At 39.1% G+C, this 7589-nt stretch overlaps 1 long non-coding RNA gene across 1 annotated transcript; it reads right to left on the bottom strand.

Annotated features, from left to right (window-relative positions):
- Positions 1–1183: 1183 nt before the first annotated feature.
- Positions 1184–7143, bottom strand: LOC126991493 (uncharacterized). The gene is made up of 4 exons (XR_007745585.1): positions 6954–7143; positions 5542–5724; positions 4403–4466; positions 1184–3395 (listed from the first exon to the last, which is right to left on the bottom strand). It is a non-coding gene; the product is annotated as an uncharacterized LOC126991493 (long non-coding RNA).
- Positions 7144–7589: the final 446 nt, after the last annotated feature.

Raw genomic sequence — 7589 nt, 5'->3', positions numbered from 1 at the left:
TTCAATAGCAATGCTTATTACTCGATGGAAAGCGACCAAAGGTCTCTAGGTGTCAATGTAACCATGTCGACAGAACCATCGGGGCATTGTGGGTAAAACAAAGGCGCATCGGTGACGTCACGCCGAGCCCAGAGTCCCGCGTGGCGTGTACGGAGTGAGGGCGTGTCCGTGTGCCGTGCGTGTTGGGGTCCCCGGCGGTGTGTCGCGCGTGTCGTGTGTCGTGTGGCTGGCGGCGGCGTGCTGAGGCGGCCCTACGCGAGGATCAAGGTGAGGAACGGTGTGGTGGTTCTTGCAGGAAGGGACGCGGCGTATAGACCATTAAATAAATGAGGCAGGGGAGGCCGGTGGATGGGATGGAGTGAGCGCCCTGCTGCCTGAAACCTTGCCCTGCCAGTTTACTTCTTCCCGTGCGACTATTCTTGATTATTACAGTGATTATGAGGCTTGTCCATGTTGAGAATCGCCTGGGGAGTGAATTGAAGGTATCTAAAGACATATAATTAGAAATATTTGAAGGAGGTTGTTCCGTGCTGTGATTAGCTGCCGGCCGTGACGTCATCGGTGCCTGGCCGGTGATGTTGACGCCGCGGCGGTGATCGGAGTGAGTCGCGCTCTGCCCCGCCCCGACGAGAGGGACGGGGCGGCGGGTGTGTGTGTAGCATGAACGGGGCCTCATTCTGACACAATGCTGAGGAATGAACAAAGAGACTGTATACGAAGAGATAGTGGTATGTAGTAATTCCTCGGGCGTGCGGAAGTAGCGCCATCTGTTGCAGCCCACCAAAAACGTCACTTTTCAGGGGTAGCTTTACTATTTTTGAAGTACCAGCCACAGCACCCTATCCAGCCTTTACTTATTTTTTTCATTATTGTAAAATGATTTACTAATGGGGTAAAGAAAAATATATTTGTTCTTATGTTTTATTAGGTATTATCTACACTATATCAATTTGTTATTTTAGGAAAAAATATGGTGTAGAAAGCATTTGATAATATATATATATATATATATATATATATATATATATATATATATATATATATATATATATATATATATATATATATATATATATATATATATATATATATATATATATATATATATATATATATATATATATATATATACATATATATATATATATATATATATATATATATATATATATATGTGTGTGTGTGTGTGTGACAAACATATCCAGTGCTTTAAATACAAGCAAAGCATACATCATTCTATGCATGCTAGATTACTATAATGCCTTTGCAACTGTGGTAACCTGGATGTCACACTGGTCCTGTGTCCCAGGGTAATGGGTTCCCTAACACCACGGGCTCAAGGGCCAATGTTACAGAGATGAGCACTGAGGCCACGTGCTGCTACAGCGTATGCCCCCAACCGTACCTTTACCTTTTGCAACATGCTCTTAGCTGAGCAAAAATATCATACTAACTGTACAAGTGCCAGATAATGGCAAGCATTGCATACTGCTTGACAGGGCAGAGAACAAAAGCTTCTAAGCATTACAACTGAAATAAACAATGGGAGACACTCAAAGCTTGTTAACTGAACATGACCCGATTTATAACAGGCAAAACCAACAATGGTGCGTTATATACAATGAAAACTATATAAAAATGTTGCAAGGCACATCAATATAAGAGCAAAGCACCATAAAACATTCTGAAATACATGATGGAGGACATCAAGAAGGTAACACATGAGTTGTCTTAAATGGAATGCAATAACTTGGTGGTCCTGGGAGACAGCTGAGACTGGAGGTGAAAATGAGATGTAGGACATGATATGATCTCACAAGCTCTGACCTTGGTGTCAGGGTCATGAAGATATTAAGCTCAGTAGGCACAACTATGCAGCGGAGGCACATATGATAAAAGCAAATGAGACAAAATAAGGCAACTCAGTGTAAAAAAATAGCAGGAAAGTTATGCTGCGGTATGTGACACACCAATTAAATTACAGGGCAGAGAGTGATATGTATTTCATAGGCTACATCAGTAAACATGTAGCATTTAATGCAGGAACAACACATTAAAGTTGGATGTAATAAAATATATGTTTTTAGCACACATTAAAGTTGGATGTAATAAAATCATTTGATATGAAACTCCTTGAACTGGCCAACCAAACAAACCACTCTCTGCCCCCCCCCCTCCCCCCTTCAAAAAAGCATTATTTTTCACAAGGTTTATGAGGCATTAGTCAAGAATATTAACTGCCATTACATTTTGTCAAAAAAAAAAAAAAAAAAAAAAATCACACCTATGTGATTATGTATATCATATAAAGCAGAAAAAACATTGCATGCTGTAATACAAACAAGATTACTCCTGGAAGCCACATTCATGATGCCAGACATGTGATGATAGACACTTAGTGTGATGAAATTACATGCTGTATTTTACATTATGAAACCAAGACAAGTGTCACTGCAGCACATTATTAGGTAAGGCAGACACCAAAAGCTTGTTACCTGAACAAGATTAAATATAACAGGCAAAATCCACAATAAAGCATTGCATACTGATGGCTAGGGAAGAGAACAAATGCTTCCAAGCATTACACCTGAAATAAGCAATGGCAGATATTCAAAACTTGTGAGCTGAACAAGACCTGATTTATAACAGGCAAGACCAACAATGGTGCATTACATGCGATATCTGGCAGGGGATTCCTTGCATTAGAATTGGAAAGTGGCAGACACCTAAAGCTTGTTAACTGAACAAGATCTGATTTATAACAGGCAAAACCAACAATGGTGCATTACATGTGACATCTGGCAGGGAAGATAAATGATTCCTTGCATTACAACTGGAAAGTGGCAGACACCCAAAGCTTGTTAATTGAACAAGATCTGATTTATAACAGGCAAGCCCAACAATGGTGCATTACTTGCAATATTTGGCAAAGTATATGGAAAAAAATTCTTGGCGTAACAAGAGTAATACTAAATAATGGCAAATCCCACGAAGTTTCTCTTCTTTTGACAAAGCCCGTGCTCTTTGCTGCAGGGCTGTCAGAGTCTGTTTGCTCCAGCCAACATTTACTGAAATACCCCTGAGTCATGAGTGAAGTGTTGAAACTGAAGGCAAGTGAAATACTGTGCTCAGAAATCTATTAGCATTTGGACTTTGATAGTATAAGGCCAGAGCAAACCTCCTCTCTTGTCCCATATCTTCTACTGGGCTTAGATCTTGGTATCTTGCAGCATGTTGAACCTGACCTCAGAAAAAATCCATCCCTATTGGATCTAAAAAAATTGCTGGCTCTGGGCAAAAACTGCCCAGGAGTTGTAACAGCCTGGGCTTTGAGCTGCCTTGCCTCCCGGTGCAGACGGCAGACTGTTGTGTGCAGCAATTTTCACTTTTCATGTCTGAAAATACATGAAAAAATATTTAATCACAATTTATCACAATTCTAAATAATAAAATAGGTGTATGTAATTGCATTATTGTCAGTGCTATAAGTGAATCTAAGCACTGACATTATGTCTGCACACCAGCTTTGATGGAAGGCTTCACTTAGATTGCCTGACAAGAGTAATATTTTCAGGAGATGGGGGAGAGGATACAACTGGAGACTCTTGACAGATATAATGTCAAGATCTACAAGCACCCATTTACCATATATATCTTTGATGTTCAGTCCATACTAAAACATTTGTCAATGTGTTGCCACACTAAAAATCTAAAAATTCCCTGTTTCTTCAATGTTAGTCATACCTAAGCCCTGCTAAACCATCCAAGTGAATCAAGAATGAGTTCTGGGCGGCAGCATGAGCCAATACTAAATGGCACCACTATAAAAAAAAATTGCCTGCATCATGACGGGCCTGGGCCGACCGCCAGGCGCCTGAAGAAAACCTACCGGCGCTATAGGCAGGTGGAAAAAAAAAAAAAAAAAAAAAAATCACATCAGAAGAATGGACAAAGGTTTGTTAGTGGCACTTCAAGGTTATGCTACCTCTTAAAAGATTGGCCAGTCATGGTTTAAAGTGGAACAGGATAAACAAGAAACAGGTAGATATCTGTGGACACTACTGTTACTATCAATTGCCAGCCAATGGCAAAATTTGAACCTATGCTATCAAAAACATAAGACCCATATGCTGATCACTCGACTAATCGTAACGGTACTACACCCATTGAAACATAATAAAGAGTTTGAATATATCATTCAAAATTTCAACCTTTTTACATACGTTTTTTTTAAGATATGAAGCCTACTGGTGTAACAGTTAAATATTGAACTCAATTTGTATGCAGAGATGTGAAGTATGTTATTAAGCTGTAATGTTTCCAACAGATTAGTTGTGATTAAAGCAACATGGAATAGTAACTAAAGAGGATAAATTATCACTGAGAAGAAGAGGTTCCTTACTATATTAATTGTGGTGAGCTTGATGGCCGAGTCGAGTTTCCTCCAACCCCATCAAGTTCACACCCTGTTGAGAGGCAATTTTTTAATCAAAGTGAAAAATGGATGCAAATGGTCACTAAAACTAGTTATTATACTTGGTGTCACAAATTTGGGCAAAGAATTTAGGGAAGGACTCCCGGACTTGGCGTCACTGATGAGGTAAATGATCTCGTGCACTCATTGGGTTATAATATATACATTGTTATAATGTGTATTATTGTCTTGTTACTATATATTACCTACTGATAATGGAAATACATGTCAGGATTAATCATCAAATACAAGGAGAAAAGAATCATGTATGGAAATTGTAAACTTTTAAGTTCATGTAACAAACAAGGTTTATTATACACAAAAAGGTTGGATACTTCAGATGTAAAAGATTTTTGGATATAACATCACCCCCCTCCTCCATATTGGTTCTTTAAAGCAAGGGTTGACTACAGCTCATTATTATTTGCGGCAGGTTACACGACACTAAATTTTTTTAGTGCAAACCATCTGGAAATCAATGATCATTATAAGGAATACTTCTCATGAATAGCTACTAAAACTTAATAACCTAGAAGGATGCACCATCAGACTGTAAAGGATAGATATATTATAAGACATAGCTACATTGGTGGATCCAAAGGGGGGCCCAGGCCCCCCCAATGTTCCTGAGTGATACAGGAAAACTAGCTCAAAAGCGCGCTGCGGCTAAAACAATGCTTTGGCACAAAGTCCAGGCCGTTATACCCATTGATTTAGGTCACTCCACCAGTTTTTCAAGACCAGGACTGCCGAGAATGGCTAATCGGTAATGCTAATGCTCCTTCCACCCGCAAAAAGTCTGACGTCCTCCCAAAAACTCATTTCCTGGATCTGCACCCAAAGACATACCGTAACATGGTTCAGTGACCATGGACAAAAAAAATGTTAAGACAATCAATATCCAATCATTTCAGAATACATAAAGCAGCATCCATATGAAGGAATTCTACAACTTAAAAGTGATGTTGAGCAGGGCATGTGTTAAGTGACTTGCACAATCTATTTTGTGAAGTCATAATTAGATTAATAACACAACAATCAACAAACACTAGATGAAGTATTCATACCAAAATCAATACATGGAGCTGGTGCACTGCAATGGGAAGCACATTCCTGCAGCTCACCAAGAGGGTTGAATGCTGCCATGTACTTCAGGGGGGGTGGCTAAATGTCTTCACCTTTGGCCTCTTTCTTGGACTCTCCCCCTTCAGCTGCCACATTCTCTTGGATGATATCGGACGTGTTCGGATCTGTTGGGATGTGGTTGTGTTAGATGTGGAATAACATACGACAGTGGAACATGGAAGGAAAGAGTATGTCCACACGGTAAAATACAGAAAAAATTCTTTGGATACTGAAAGGATGTACGGGGATAACTGGGTGAGAAGGGAGAGAGATGCAGATTTTTATGTTAAAGAGCTAGTTACACCAATGAAGACTTAAGGCATACACATTCAGAAAGACCACAATTTTGGCTGCTAGACGGAAAAGCACTAGATGTCAAAGTGCCAGGACATTGAAGGAAGTAATAATAAGAAAAGCAATAATAATTAATAAGTATAAATATACTTCTGATATTTTTATCTTAATACTAGTATTGGAATTTTCAAACACAAAGAATATAATAAATAAATATTCATAAATTAATTAAAATAAATACATTAATTGTACTAATACTACCACTAACAATATTAACAGCACTGCACCTAATAGACTGAGCAATAAACTGAGTCTGATATGTAACCATAATTAAACTGTCTCTGTCTGAGTGTTATGTGAAGCTTGCTCCATGCACCATGATAGGAATGGCATAGATGCATGCAGGTTGCTGAGATACTTACAGTCACCAGCCACTTGTAGATATGGCACCAAAATGTGTTGGAAGCATTGGCGGCCAACTTCCATTTATTTAATTATTATTTTCTTTAAACAAAGGAGACAGCTCAAGGGCAACAAAGCATACTAGAAAAAAAGCCCCACTACTCACCACTCCCAAACAGACAAAAGTAGTCTTGATACACTCTTCTTGAAGGTCAAATTATAGGCAGGAGGAAATGCAGACAATGGAAGGCTGTTCCAGAGTTTATCAGTGTAAGGGATGAGTGGAGATGCTGGTTAACTTTTGCATAAGATGTTTGGCAAGATAGAACATGCAGTAATTGACTTAAATTAGAAAAGTATAGATTTAGGAGGGAAATGGGCAGGCATTGGTTTAGTAATAGGGTGGTGGGGGAATGGAATAGATTCAGCAATCACATAGCGAGTGCAGGGACGATAGCTTGTTTTAAGAGTAGACTGGATAGCTACATGGACGAGGCTGACAGGTGGTAATGGGGAGGAATCTGAAGCTGTCGTGTGTAGGCCATTCGGCCTCGTGCCTTGGGAGGAGGGGAGGCATGCAGTTAGCAAGTTCAGAACAGCTGTCAGCGTGAAAATGATTAGAATTTCCACATTATCATTATTTATATATATCACTTACCCCGGCTGGCATCCTTCCGTAATAAATGTAGCTTCACACCAGGCTGTGTCCTCTTTATCACCACAAAGGGACATGATTTGAGGCTCCGGCTGGTAAACGTGGCGGCCGCGGCGGTGTTATGATTTTTGAACGAGGCAGCGTTGCAATCGGAGCAGAGAAAGATATTGCTTCGAATAGCTTTATAATAAACAGTATAAGTTAGACCAAGATAATTATATTCACCCACTCTTTCCCCCTACAAACCAATGACTCAATTAATATATATCATCATTACTGATGGAAGTCAGCGTGCGTGTTAAAACAATGAGTTTGGAAGAAAAACATGATTACATAGTTTTAAAGAACGGCAGTAGGGCTACAATTCCTTGGTTCATTCCAGTATATATATACAGAAAGGTTAAACACATAAAACACATCTAACCACACATGCAGAGAAAGTAATATAATTGCGGTATAATAATATAACAATAATAGCATTACTCATGACATGCAGTCAGGTTATATCTACCTAGTAAATATATACAGTATATATAGTTCCTGCTGTTCATTTTAATATTTATCTACCTTTATTTTTTTATTTAAAATGGGAAATAACCAGACTGAAGAAAAAAAGTAGCAACATTTGCTGCTTGATCC

This window comes from Eriocheir sinensis, unplaced genomic scaffold, assembly GCF_024679095.1.
Source record: "Eriocheir sinensis breed Jianghai 21 unplaced genomic scaffold, ASM2467909v1 Scaffold29, whole genome shotgun sequence".
In the NCBI taxonomy this organism is placed as follows: domain Eukaryota; kingdom Metazoa; phylum Arthropoda; class Malacostraca; order Decapoda; family Varunidae; genus Eriocheir; species Eriocheir sinensis.
Note: the sequence above shows the minus strand (reverse complement) of the source record. Positions and strands in the feature narration are given on the sequence as shown.